The 14757-nt window shown below is 34.9% G+C and overlaps 2 long non-coding RNA genes across 6 annotated transcripts in view; both read right to left on the bottom strand.

Moving 5' to 3' along the window:
* LOC127560326 (uncharacterized) overlaps positions 1-14757 on the bottom strand; it is a 94578-nt gene that overhangs the window by 32998 nt on the left and 46823 nt on the right. The gene's annotated exons all lie outside the window — the stretch shown is intronic.
* LOC127560324 (uncharacterized) overlaps positions 13740-14757 on the bottom strand; it is a 41677-nt gene continuing 40659 nt past the window's right edge. For all 5 annotated transcript variants that reach the window (XR_007953307.1, XR_007953305.1, XR_007953308.1 and 2 more), the window contains 2 exons: positions 14160-14243; positions 13740-13869 (listed from right to left, as the gene is read on the bottom strand). This is a non-coding gene — a long non-coding RNA (uncharacterized LOC127560324). The remainder of the gene's footprint in view (positions 13870-14159; positions 14244-14757) is intronic.

The following is a 14757-nucleotide window of genomic DNA, read 5'->3' on the forward strand; positions in this document are numbered from 1 at the left end:
ATCAATATATTAAGCCCTGGAAATGCAAAAAGGAAAGTAAAAGAGTCCCTGCTCACCTTCTAATGGGGAAGAAAATACAAGGAGAAGATCTTCACTCCAACTCATGAAAAAGGCTCATGTTCTTTAAGCTTCAGAGGCAAGTCAGATAGATAGTAACGCCTCTTATTTAATATAATTTTCACTGATAAAATGGTAACAGTTTCTGATGTAGGATCATTTGATAATGGGGAGGCTCTTGGTGGCAAGAATTTTCTTTGGGTGTTTTTTTTTAATTGCCAAGCTTCATCTTTACAGAGACTGCCTCCCAGGATGATGGCTAGGGGACCAGGCTGAAAGCTATGCTATTCCCCAAACCCTTAGAATCTCCATCCTGGTTTGTCTCCATTAGGATTTGAGGAGAGAGAGTGGCCAAGTTAGCAGAAATGGTCACACTTGCCTGGTATGTGCTGCCTCTACACTTTCCTGTGCCAGGAACAATTGATGGTGATGAGGTCCTGCGTAACTAGGTGGGGTTGGCAGAGAAAAACTGAAGTACTAATAAGCTTATTCCCTGCATGGGGCTTAGTTTTACTTTATAGTCCCACCCTCTGTGAGGGTCGTGGGTAGTCCCACATCGCTGTGTCCAGTCAGAAATCCAAGTTACATCAAAGCCCCATGGTTAAATTTTCCCTATAAATCTGTCCATTGCCCATGCCATCTTTGCTGAGTCCCTTTGTGGTTAGCCCTCTATGGCATTCTGCCTAGTGGTGCTTTTCTCCTTACTTCTCCCCCATGCCTCATGGTGTCTTTCTCCTTATAACTAACTCACTTTTTTAGAGTGCTAACTCCTTTGATGGATTTAGCTTGCCAGTCAATGGAGTACACCTCATGGTATATTCCTTTAGTAAATTCTTCCAAACACTTTTCCTTGGTAAACCTATAGCTCTCCCAAATCTATTTCATATTTACCAATCATAGTGTCTATTATATCTCTTCATTTTGTTTGTAACCTCTTTTCCTACATAAATCTACTTTTTGCCAAAGATATTGGGACCTTCCCTCTAAAACTGCTTACTCATATTTTTACACTCCTTATCATTTGGGGAATGGCTCTTATTCTTTGTTTTTTAATTAAAACTTTTTATTTACAAAGCATAGGCATGGGTAATTTTTCCAATGTTGACCCTTGCAAAACTTTTTTTCCAAATTTCCTCCCTCCTATGACTCTTCTTATAAATTTGAATGAGTTGCTTATACATCTTTGAAATGAAAGCTTTGTCAGAAAAATTGTCAGTGAATATTTTCCCAGTTAAGCTTTTCTTTTAATTTTAGCTTTATTGGATTCATTTATGCAAACACTTTTTAAATTTTATGCAATCAAAATGATCAACTTTAATCTTCTAGGATCCTCTCTTTTCTTTATTTGGTAATGAACTTTTCTCCTATCCATAGATCTCTTTGTAATATTTTTTGTCACATTGCCAAAATTTATATATGATGTGACTTTTTATTTCTAGATCACATAGCTATTTGGAGTTTCTTTCTATATAAGGTAAGGGATGTTGGTCTAAATTTAATATGGCTGCCTAAACTTTCCAGTTATTGTTGCTGTTATTCATGTGTGTCTGATTTGATGATCCCATTTGGGGTTTTCTTAGCAAAGGTACTGGAGTGCTTTACCATTTTCATCTCTAGCTCATTTGACAGGTGAGGAATTGCAGCAAGCAGGGCTAAGTGACTTGTCCAGGATAACACAGCTACTAAATATATGAGATCAGATTCGAACACAGGAAGAAGAGTCTTCCTTATTCCAAGGTCAGTGCTCTATCTTCTGTGCCAGTTAGCTTCCCTTTATTAGTTTCCATATCTATTTGATTTCAAAATAAGAGAAAAAAACAGAAAAACAGACATGGAGAAAAGATGTCACATAGTAGCAAGAACAACCAGCATCACTATGGAGAGTTCCTTATTATAATATAGTAAGGCTGAAGTTTCTAATATTGCTTAAGTTTATATCAATAGAAAAATGTTTATTTTAATGTTCATTTCATACTTATGCAATTGATTTTTTAATTTTAATTTTCCCCAGTGACACATAAGAAACTTTTTTTGCTATACATATACATTCATTTTTTAACATATTTCCTTGTGAATCATGTTGGAGGAGAAAAATCATAACTAAAAGGAAAAATCATGAAAGGAAACAAAACAAAAGAAAAAGATTTTTTTTAAAAAAGTGAACATAGCATGTGTTGATTCACAGTCTCCATAGTTCTCTCTCTGGATGTGGATAGCATTTTCCATCCACAGTTTATAAGGATTGCCTTGGATCATTAAATCACTGAAAAGAACCAAGTCTGTCATAGTTAATCATCTATACAATTTATTTTTGTAATACTAACAACACACAGAATACTATAAGATTGACCATTTCCACTCAGATATCCTTACATGAATTATCTTTGCAAATTAAGAGAATAGTTTTTCCCCCCTTATATACTGAAGAAATGGCGTAGCTTTGGAGCCAGGAAAACTTGAATATATACTTCTGTAGTGTCCCTCTCTCTGAGATTTTAAGTTATAGAACTGCTGCTATCTACTCAAGGTTTTTTACTGAGAGGATCTATAAAGGAAGATACTATCTATCTTCAGAGAAAGAATTGATAATAGAAGTGTTAGTGGTATGGTTGTATGTGTGTGAAACGGTGGTCTTCTTTAGTGAAGGGTGGGGAAGAAAGGACGGAGTTACATTCTCTTCTGTATCACTACTTTCCCCATAATGTTTGTTTTTTTTTTTTAATATATCTCAGGGCAGAATAAGAAAGAAATTTGGGGAGAATTTTGTGGGAGCTACAGAGGACACAAAGACAAGCATGTTACACAGAGACTATGACCAAATACTTAGCCCAAACTCTACACCAAGATACTGTAAAGATCCATAAAAGAAAAAAGACAAAATTAAACTTCTTTGGTATGAAGCAACAATCAAAAAATTTTTATTTGATCTTTCCATATCATGAGTGCTCTGTACCCCTAACTCTTGAGATGTGAAACTAATAACTGTAATTTGAAACAATGGCAAATAAATAAATCAAATTAAATTTTAAAAACAGTTTCCTCACTGGAAGCTCCCTATATAAATGAAATTACATGCTCAGACAAAAAAAGAAAAAAGAAGAAAATTACATGTTAAGACAAAAAAAAAAGAAAAGAAAAGAAAAAAGTGAAGAAACAAGCAGAAACAGCATATTGTAATGCAAATAACAATAGACTGAATTGGGAAACTTGGGGGCCAAGCCTGACTTTACAACCTGGATATTTTGTCTCTACAATTTGGATCATTTACCTAAAAACATCAAAAATTGGAATATACTGATAAGATAATGAGAAAAATGTCTTTTATATTTGAATGGCAGGTTTCTCACCAGTTCCCTGAGGCCATACACATCATTATTCCTAACTTTAAAAAATTATTTATTTTAAATACATATTGCTTTATGAATCATATTGGGAGAGAAAAATCAGAGCAAAAGGGACAAATCATGGGAGAGGTTAAAAAAAAAAAAGAAAAAAGAAGTGAACATAGCATGTTTTGATTTACATTCAGTCTCCTTAATTCTTTTTTTGGATGCAGATGGCATTTTCTGTCCAAAGTCTATTGGATTGCTTTGGATCACTGAACCACTGAGAAGAACCATGTCTTTCATAGTTGATCATCCCACATTCTTGCTGCTATGTGTACAATGTATTCCTGGTTCTCCTTGTTTCAGCATCAGTTCTTGTATATCTTTCCAATTCTTTCTAGAATCAGTTTGTTTGTCATTTTTTTTACATAACAATGGTATTCGATTATCTTCATATACCACAACTTCTTCAGCCTTTCCCCAATTGATGGGCATCTATTCATTTTCCAGTTCTTTGCTACCACCAAAAAAGCCATCATTCCTAACTCAACAAAAATCATTGGTACCACAGGAAGGAGAGTGTAACCCAGGGAATGTCAGTGAACAATGGGAGAACCTAGGAAAACATCACTTACAGACTAGAAACATGTTGATAGTTTCTACTCCAAAAAGTACTGTATAATTAAAAGTACTATATATTCCTTTCTAAAAGAATGGTTTCTTAATGTTATTTGTGATTATGAAAAGCTTTCCCAGATATGGAGAGCTTTCCAAAAATTATGAAAGCATGAAAATGGGGAATTATGTTACCAGTCCCTTTTATTGCTAACAAGGCTATTTAGAGATAACACTGATGGTAGGAGCCAAAAAAAAAAAAATCTATTAGAGCATGAGAAAAACCAGCTTTATTTCACAAAAATTATTCATCTTCCTTGCTTAGTGAAATACTTGGATCAATTTCTTCAATGTGGCTATTCCCTGTAACAAAATTACTCATTCTGAGTTACTCTTACCTATATTCTCCTTTAAATTCTCTATAAAAAAATCCCAATCTATATGCTGGGAGCATTCCAGATTTTTAAAAAGAACACTCAGGAGACAGAATGGTACAATGGGCAGCTTCAGACACATGATACTTACTCAGTACTAGCGGACCTTGGCCAGGATGTAAGCTCTGCTTATTCCTGGTTATTTCTCTATTTTTTTATTATAGCTTTTTATTGACAAAACATATGCATGGGTAATTTTTTAATATGGACTCTTGCAAATACTTCTGTTCCAACTTTTCCCTTCCTTCCCTGCACTCCCTCCCCTAGATGGCAGATAGTCCCATACATGTTAAATGTGTTAAAGTATATGTTAAATACAGTATATGCATACATATTTATACAGTTGTCTTGCTGCACAAGAAAAATCACATTTAGAAAGAAGGTAAAAATAATCTGGGAAGCAAAACAAAAATGCAAACAAACAATAACAAGAATGGAAATGTTACGCTGTGGTCCACACTCATTTCCCAGTGTTCTTTCTCTGGATGTAGCTGGTTCTGTTCATTAATGATCAATTGGAACCGAATTGGATCCTCTCATTGTTAAACAGAATCACTTCCATCAGAATTGATTATAGTATTGTTGTTGAAGTATATAATGATCTCCTGGTTCTGCTCATTTCACTTAGCATCAGTTCATGTAAGTCTCTCCAGGCCTCTCTGAAATCATCCTGCTGGTCATTTCTTACAGAACAATAATATTCCACAACATTTCCATACCACAATTTATTCAGCCATTCTCCAATTGATGGGCATCCATTCATTTTCCAGTTTCTGGCCACTCGAAAGAGGGCTGCCACAAACATTTTGGCACATAGAAGTCCCTTTCTCTTCTTTAGTAGCTTTTTAAAAAAATTTTTATTTAATAATTACTTTATATTGACAGAATCCATGCCAGGGTAATTTTTTTACAACATTATCCCTTGCACTCATTTCTGTTCTGATTTTTTCCCCTCCCTCCCTTCACCCCCTCCCCTAGATGGCAAGCAGTCCTTTATATGTTGGATATGTTGCAGTATATCCTAGATACAATATATGTTTGCAGAACCGAACAGTTCTCTTGTTGCATAGGGAGAATTGGATTCAGAAGGTATAAATAACCCGGGAAGAAAAACAAAAATGCAGATAGTTCACATTCGTTTCCCAGTGTTCTTTCTTTGGGTGTAGCTGCTTTTGTCCGTCATTTATCAATTGAAACTCAGGTCTCTTTCTCAAAGAAATCCACTTCCATCAAAATATGTCCTCATACAATATCGTTGTCGAAGTGTATAATGATCTCCTGGTTCTGCTCATTTCACTTAGCATCAGTTCATGTAAGTCTCGCCAGTCCTCTCTGTATTCATCCTGCTGGTCATTTCTTACAGAACAATAATATTCCATAACATTCATATACCACAATTTACCCAGCCATTCTCCAATTGATGGGCATCCATTCATTTTCCAGTTTCTAGCCACTACAAATAGGGCTGCTACAAACATTTTGGTACGTACAGGTCCCTTTCCCTTCCTTAGTATTTCTTTGGGATATAAGCCCAATAGAAAACTGCTGGATCAAAGTGTATGCACAGTTTGATAATTTTGGGGGCATAATTCCAAATTGTTCTCCAGAGTAGTTGGATTCGTTCACAACTCCACCAACAATGCATCAATGTCCCAGTTTCCCCACATTCCCTCCAATATTCATCATTTTTTTTCCTGTCATCTTAGCCAATCTGACAGGTGTGTAGTGGTATCTCAGAGTTTGTCTTAATTTGCGTTTCTCTGATTAATAATGACTTGGAGCATTTTTTCATATGGCTAGAAATAGTTTCAATTTCTTCATCTGAGAATTGTCTGTTCATATCTTTTGACCATTTATCAATTGGAGAATGGCTTGATTTCTTATAAATTAGAGTCAATTCTCTCTATATTTTGGAAATGAGGCTTTTATCAGAACCTTTAACTGTAAAAATGTTTTCCAAGTTTGTTGTTTCCCTTCTAATCTTGTCTGCATTAATTGTGTTTGTACAAAGGCTTTTTAATTTGATGTAATTAAAATTTTCTATTTTGTGATCAATAATGATTTCTAGTTCTGCTTTGGTCACAAATTCCTTCCTCCTCCACAAGTCTGAGAGCTGAACTATCCTGTGTTCCTCTGATTTGTTTATGATCTCATTCTTTATGCCTAAATCATGGACCCATTTTGATCTTATCTTGGTATATGGTGTTAAGTGTGGGTCCATGCCTAATTTTTGTCATACTAATTTCCAGTTTTCCCAGCAGTTTTTTGTCAAATAATGAATTCTTATCCCAAAAGTTGGGATCTTTGGGTTTATCAAACAGATTGCTGTAGTTATTGACTCTTTTGTCCTGTGAACCTAACCTATTCCACTGATCAATTAATCTATTTCTTAGCCAATACCAAATGGTTTTGGTGACTGCTGCTTTATAATATAGTTTTAGATCAGAATTTTCATTAATTCCTTTGAAATTCTTGACTATATTCTTCCATATGAGTTTTGTTGTTGTTTTTTCTAGGTCATTAAAATAGTTTCTTGGGAATCTGATTGGTATAACACTAAATAAATTGACTAGTTTAGGGAGATTATCATCTTTATTATATTCACTTGGCCTATCCAAGAGCACTTAATATTTTTCCAATTATTTAAATCTGACTTTATTTGTGTGGAAAGTGTTTTGTAATTTTGCTCATATAATTCCTGATTTTCCTTTGGTAGATAGATTCCCAAATATGTTATGCTATCGACAGTTATTTTGAATGGAATTTCTCTTTGTATCTCTTACTGTTGGATTTTGTGGTGATATATAAAAATGCTGAGGATTTATGTGGATGTATTTTGTATCTTGCAACTTTGCTAAAGTTGTGAATTATTTCTAATAGCTTTTTAGTAGAATCTCTAGGATTCTCTAAGTATTCTATCATATCATCTGCAAAGAGTGATAATTTGGTTCCCTTATTACCTACTCTAATTCCTTTAATCTCTTTCTCAACTCTTACTCCTGAGGCTAGCATTTCTAATACAATATTGAATAATAACGATGATAGTGGGCAACCTTGTTTCACTCCTGATCTTACTGGGAAAGGTTCTAGTTAATCCCCATTACATATGATACTTACTGGTGGTTTAAAATATATGCTCCTGACTATTTTAAAGAAAAGCCCATTTATTCCTATACTCTCAAGTGTTCTTATTAGAAATGGATGTTGGATTTTATCAAATACTTTTTCTGCATCTATTGAGATGATCATATGGTTTTTGTTATTTTGCTTATTGATATAGTCAATTATGCTAATAGTTTTCCTAATATTGAACCAGCCCTGCATTCCTGGTATAAATCCTACTTGGTCATAGTGTATTATTCTGGGTATGATTTTCTGTAATCTTTTTGCTAATGTTTTATTTAAGATTTTAGCATCAATATTCATTAGGGAGATTGGTCTATAATTTTCTTTCTCTGTTTTCAACCTACCTGGTTTAGGTATCAGTACCATGTCTGTGTCATAAAAGGAATTTGGTAGGACTTCTTCAATCACTATTTTTTCAAATAATTTATATAGCATTGGAGTTAATTGTTCTTTAAATGTTTGGTAGAATTCACATGTAAATCCATGTGGTCCTGGGGATTTTTTCTTAGGAAGTTGATTAATAGCTTATTCTATTTCTTTTTCTAAGATGGGACTGTTTAACCAATTTACTTCTTCCTCTGTTAATCTGGGCAAGCTATATTTTTGGAGGTATTCTTCCATTTCTTTTAAGTTATCTGATTATCTGAGGGACGTGGCCCTCTTCAACAATGAGATGAACAATGATGAACTCCAATAGAGTAGTAATGAATTGAACCAGCTACACCTAGCGAAAGAACTCTGGGAGAGGACTATGAAGCACTACATAGAATTCCCAATCCCTCTATTTTTGTCCACCTGAATTTTTTATTTCCCTCACAGGATAATTGTACACTATTTCAAAGTCTGATTCTTTTTGTACAGCAAAATAACTGTACAGACATGTATACATATATGGTATTTAATTTATACTTTAACATATTTAACATGTATTGATCAACCTGCCATTTGGGGGAGGGGAGAGGGAAAGGAGGGGAAAAATTGGAACAAAAGGTTTTGCAATTGTCAATTCTGAAAAATTACCCATGCATATATCTTGTAAATAAAAAATTATAATAAAAAAAGGAAAAAAAAAGTTATCGAATTTATTGGCATAAAGTTGGGCAAAGTAACTCCTAATTATTGTTCTAATTTCCTCTTCATTAGTGGCAAGCTCTCCCTTTTCATTTTTAAGACTAACAATTTGATTTTCCTCTTTCCTTTTTTAAATAAGATTTACCAAGGGTTTGTCTATTTTGTTGGTTTTTTCATAGAACCAACTCTTAGTTTTATTAATTAATTCAATGGGTTTTTTACTTTCAATTTTATTAATCTCTCCTTTTATTTTTAGAATTTCAAGTTTAGTGTTTGACTGGGGGGTTTAAATTTGTTCCTTTTCTAGCATTTTTAGTTGCAAGCCCAATTCATTGACCTTCTCTTTCTCTATTTTATGCAAATAGGCCTCTAGAGATATAAAATTTTCCCTTATTACCACTTTGGCTGCATCCCACACATTTTGGTATGATGTCTCATTATTGTCATTTTCTTGGGTGAAGTTATTAATTATGTCTATGATTTGCTGTTTCACCCAATCCTTCTTTAGTATGAAATTATTTAGTTTCCAATTATTTTTTGGTCTATTTTCCCCTGGTTTTTTATTGAATGTAATTTTCATTGCATCATGATCTGAAAAAGATCCATTTACTATTTCTGTCTTACTTCAATTTTTGTATAGGTTCCATGAACTGCTGAGAAGAAAGTGTAATCTTTTCTGTCTCCATTTAGTTTTCTCCAGAGATCTATCATATCTAACTTTTCTAGTATTCTATTTACTTCTTTGACTTCTTATTTATTTTGTGCTTTGATTTATCTAATTCTGAGAGTGCAAGGTTGAGATCTCCCACTATTATGGTTTTGCTATTTCTTCTTACATCTCTCTTAATTTCTCTTTTAAGAATTTAGATGCTACACCACTTGATGCATATATGTCTAATATTGATATTGCTTCATTATCTATGCTACCCTTGAGCAAGACATAGTGCCCTTCCTTATCTCTTTTAATTAGATCAATTTTTGCTTTTGCTTGATCTGAGATAAGAATGGCTACCCCTGCTTTTTTGACTTCACCTGAAACATAGTAGATTCTGTTCCAACCTTTTATCTTTACTTGTATGTATCCCCCTGCTTCAGATGTATTTCCTATAAACAACCTATTGTAGGATTCTGGTTTTTAATCCAGTCTGCTAACCACTTCCTCTTTCTGGGGAGTTTACCCCATTCACATTTATGGTTAAAATGACCAATTCTGTATTACTTGCCATCTTGTTAACCCCTGCTTATGCTTTTCTCCTTTTCTTCCCCCTTATCCCCCTCCCCAGTATTAAACTTGTGAGCACCACTTGCTTCTCACAGCCCTCCCTTTTTAGTATCCCTTCCTCCACTTTAGAATTCCTCCCCTCCCCCATCTTACCCCTTTTCCTCACAATTTCTTATTCCCTTACACTTACTTTACTCCTTCCCTTTTCACTTTCCCTCTCCCACTTTTCAATGAGGTGGAAGAAGTTTCACCACAAATCGAATATGTCTAATATTTTTCTCTTTAAGCCAATTCTGAAGAGAATATGATACACAATATGTTCATCCCCCTCCATTCTTTCTGTCAGATATAATAGATTTCTTTTGTCTCTTCGTGAGATGTAGTACCCCCACTTTACCCTTTTTCTGGTACAATTTTCTTTCCACCTCTAGTTTCTAGAACAAATTATACATGTGTTCTTTATATATCTTTATAGCAGAAATATAGTTGCCAAGATTTCTTTTTACCTTTTTAGGTTTCTCTTGAGTTCTATTATTTGGAGATCAAACTTTTTGTTTAGTTCTGGTTTTTTCATCAGAAATAGATGAAATTCATTTATTGCATTGATTGTCCATCTTCTTCCCTGGAAAGAATGCTCTTTTTGGCTAGGTAAGTTATTTTTGGCTGCATACCAAGTTCCTTAGCTTTTCAGAATATCAGATTCCAGGCCCTATGATCCTTTAATGTGAATGCTGCTCAGATCCTGGGTGATCCTTATTGTGTATTGATTTTTTTCTCGCAGCTTGTCATATTTTTCCTTGGTTTGATAGTTCTGGAATTTAGCCACTATATTTCTGGGAGTTTTGATTTTAGGGTCCCTTTCAGTAGGGGATCGATGGATTCTTTCAATGCCTATTTTACCCTCTGTTTCTTTAACTTCTGGACAATTCTCTTTGATAATTTCCTGGAAAATAGTGTCCAGGCTCTTTTTTTCATTATATTTTTCAGGGAGTGCATTAATTCTCAGATCGTCTATCCTAGATCTATTTTCCAGGTCTGTTGTATTCTCAAGAAAGTATTTGACATTTTCCCCTATTGCTTCATTTTTTTTAGTTTTGCTTGACTGATTCTTGGTGTCTCCTCGAGTCATTTAATTCCATTTGTTCAGTTCTGATTTTCAATGAATTATGTCCTTCACTCACTTTTTAAGTATATTTTTCTAATTGTCCAATTGAGTTTTTAAGTGAGTTGTTTTGTTCTATGGAATTTTTTCCATTTCACCATTGTTTTTAGAGAGCTATTTTCTTTTTCCAATTCACTAATTCTGTTTTTCAAGGATTTGATTTCTTTATCCACTCTATCTTTAAATGAATGGGATGATTTATGCAAACTCTCTTGCTAAGCTTCCCTTTCCTTTTCCCATTTTTCTTCTAGCTCTCTTGTGAGAGCCTTTTTAATTTCTTCTATGAGAGTCTTGTGTGTTGAGGACCAGATCATATCCCCTTTTAGGATTCATCTGGAGACAATCTGTTTTTAGTCTCTTCAGGGTTCAAAGTCTGCTCTCTAGCCATATAGAAGCTATCAATAGTTAGAGTCCGTTTAAATTTTTTGCTCATTTTGTTAAAGAAGAATCAAAGAAAACAAACTAGCAAAAAAAAAAAATGTAGTCTGCTTTTGGGGTGAGGGGAGGGGGCTGGTTGGTATTACCAAGCTTCCTCTACAGACTGCAGGGGGAGTGGGGGGTGGGGAAAGAAGGGGGGAGGGGAGAGTAGTGAGGCACTAGCAGGACAGAAATGGCTGCATTGCATCTGCACTCTGAGACTCTGAGAGCGTGCTGAGACCCTTCGGGTGGGTGTTGCCAGGTCCCGAGAGATCTTAGCTTTTAGGGTTTTTAGTCTTTACCTCCTGTGTTTACAGCTCCTCTGCTGGTCTACTGGCTTACTGCCAGAGCAAAGTATCCACACTGGTAAAATTCTCCCAGTAGAGATGGCTGAGATCACACCCCACCCCTCTCAGTCAGCTCCATACTCTTACTGTCTGCTGTGCTGCCGCTGCCTTCCTGCCTTCATTCTGCACTCAATCTGACCATCCCCACTGGTGAGCAAAAACAGAACTTTTCTGCTGAATTTGAGGGATATCTTCTGATGGTAATTATTTGTGTGTGTGTGTTGGGGGGGGGGATGTCAGGGGGGTCAGTCAAGCACTAATTCTGAGGCCTTGTCATGAAATAAATTCTGAGAGCAAAGACGAAGATTAAGTAGATGTGTGTGTCCTCTCCACCATCTTGGCCAGAAATCTTGATAGCTTTTTGAGTATAGTTCCAAATTGCTCTCCAAAATGGTTAGACGCATTCATAACTCCACCAACAATGTATCAGTGTCCCAGTTTTCCCACATTCCCTCCAGAATTTATCATTATCTTTTCCTGTCATTTTAGCCAATCTGAGAGGTGTGTTGTGGTATCTCAGAGTTGTCTTAATTTGCATTTCTCTGATCAATCATGATTTGAAACAACTTTTCATATGACTAGAAATAGTTTCAATTTCTTCATCTGAAAATTGTTCATATCCTTTGACCATTTATCATTTGGAAAATTTTTTCTCTATTTTTTTAAGCAGTATAAATTTGTTTTTGAGGATGGCAGCTTTGTCATAGAGCTAGAAATCTGGTACTGACAGGTCCCCTTTTCCATTTTATTTTTATTATTTTTTTCTTGAAAATCTTGATCTTTTGTGCATGTGTGTGTGTTCATATGAATTTTGTTTTTTTTTTTCCTTGTTATATGAAGTAATCCTTTGATTGGAATGACACTACATAAGTAAATTAGTTTAGAAAATATTGTGTTTAATGTTTTATTTCTAAGTAGTTAATATTTTCAAATTACTTAAGTCCACCTTTATTTCTCTAATCAATGGTCTGTAGTTGAATTTGTGTGTGTATGTGTGTGTGTGTGTGTCTACATATATATATAGAGAGAGATATGTGTGTCTTGGAAGATAAACTCTAGAGCATTTTATATCTTCTATAGTGAGTTTAAATGGAATTTCTTTATCTCTTGTCAACTTTTACTGTTATTATATAGAAATTCCCAGAATTTCTATAAATTGATTTTGTATCTTGTAAATTTGCTGGTTTTAACTATTTCAATAAAACTTTAGCTGGACTTTTAGAGTTCTTTATATAAACCATCATATCACCTGCAAAAAGTGATTATTATGCTTCTTTTTTATCCTTATGGTTATTCCCCCATTTTTTCTTATCTTATTCTCAGCATTACTATAATGTCAAATAAAAGTGGTAAATGCTCATTTTGGTTTCACCCCTCATTTTATTAGAAAAAAATTCTAGTTTATCTCCATTGAATATTATGGTAGCTCTTGGTTTTAAGTAGATCTTACTTATAATTTTAAAGATAGATTATTTATCCCTAATTTTTTAGTATTTTTAGCAGACATATATTTCAAGTTTGTTTCTGTATCTCTTGACAAAATCATGTGTTGTTGTTGTTAATATCACTGTTCTTTTTTTCCCTGAGACAAATGGGGTGTCTGAAGTCAGATTTGAACTCAGGTCCTCCTGACTCCAGGGCTTCTAACTCCAGTGCCACCTAGTTGCCCCAGTGCTAATATCATTAAGTTTATAGTTTTCCTAATACTAAATGAACTCTATGTTACTGGCATATCCAACTTGTCATATTGTATGATACTTGTGATATAGTTGTTAATATAGCATTTAAAATGTTTGCATCTGGGTTTGTTTTCTTTTTTTACTTTGACACACCCATTTTATGTATCAAGACCATATTTGTATCATGGAAGAAAATTGGTAATTTGCTAGCATTTTAAACAGTTTGTTTAAAATCAGAATTAATTTCTCTATAATTGTTGATAATAAATCATGTAGTCCTGGATTATTTTTAATATTTTTTAATTCACTTTTTGCAAGAGTTACAGAGTTAGAGCCAGGACTCTCTGCAGGCCTCTGGAAACAGGGAAAGGATAATGAAGCAGAAGCAGTGAAAACTTAGCTGATGGGATGTCCTATAAAACAAGAGAAGGGATAGCAGGGTGACAAATCAGAGATAGAGGTTCTTCCAATTATTATGACACTTTCCTCCCATTCCCAGGGACTCTACCCATATTTTTCCCCATGGGAAAGTGATCCTATCATTGAAGGCACTGTTACCCATCTACCACTATTTTCCTCCTTTTTCCATTCCCTCTTCTTCCCGAGTTGTGGAGGGCATACACACACACTTGCACATAAAGTTCTTCACTATACTCTCCTCCCTCAATGTAGGAAAATTCAGAGATTTGGAGATACTTTGTACCTGGATTGCTGCAGCAGAACCACCTACTCCAAGAAATCTACCCCATCTTCATAGAATCTCTCGTCCTCTGCTCTCTTCCCATACCTATGGAAAAATACATCTGGAGGCAGAGCTCTCCATACTCCCCAATAATTGAACAAGACCAAGCTCACATACAAAGTAGTGTCTCAAAAACTCACATACAGTCTTCGGACACACCCTCTTCTCTCTAGCTGAGAACGACATTCAGAAGCCCTACCTAGGAGAGGCTAGGATTTGAATTAAATGTCTGGGAGAGAAAGGTGTGATTAGTGGTATGGTTAGTCCCCAGGATCAGAGCTGGTGGAAATTTCTGGATTTCTCCCCCCACTATATATGGATACTTCTGGTCACATTGACATGAAGAACTCACTGCTAGGTAGTCCAGACTCACGCCTAACTCACACTCTTGCATTAGCTCATATATATGCATAAGTATGCTATACATTCATGCCCAGGATTGCAAGGAACTCAATACATACCTTTATAGTGTCCCAATTAAAACCCTACTTATTCTCTTCACTATCTCACATTGCCATTTTATAGACCTCTAGACCCCAGCCTTGCCCCCACCCAACTT

The sequence above is a fragment of the Antechinus flavipes genome, chromosome 4 (assembly GCF_016432865.1).
Source record: "Antechinus flavipes isolate AdamAnt ecotype Samford, QLD, Australia chromosome 4, AdamAnt_v2, whole genome shotgun sequence".
Classification (NCBI taxonomy): Eukaryota; Metazoa; Chordata; class Mammalia; order Dasyuromorphia; family Dasyuridae; genus Antechinus; species Antechinus flavipes.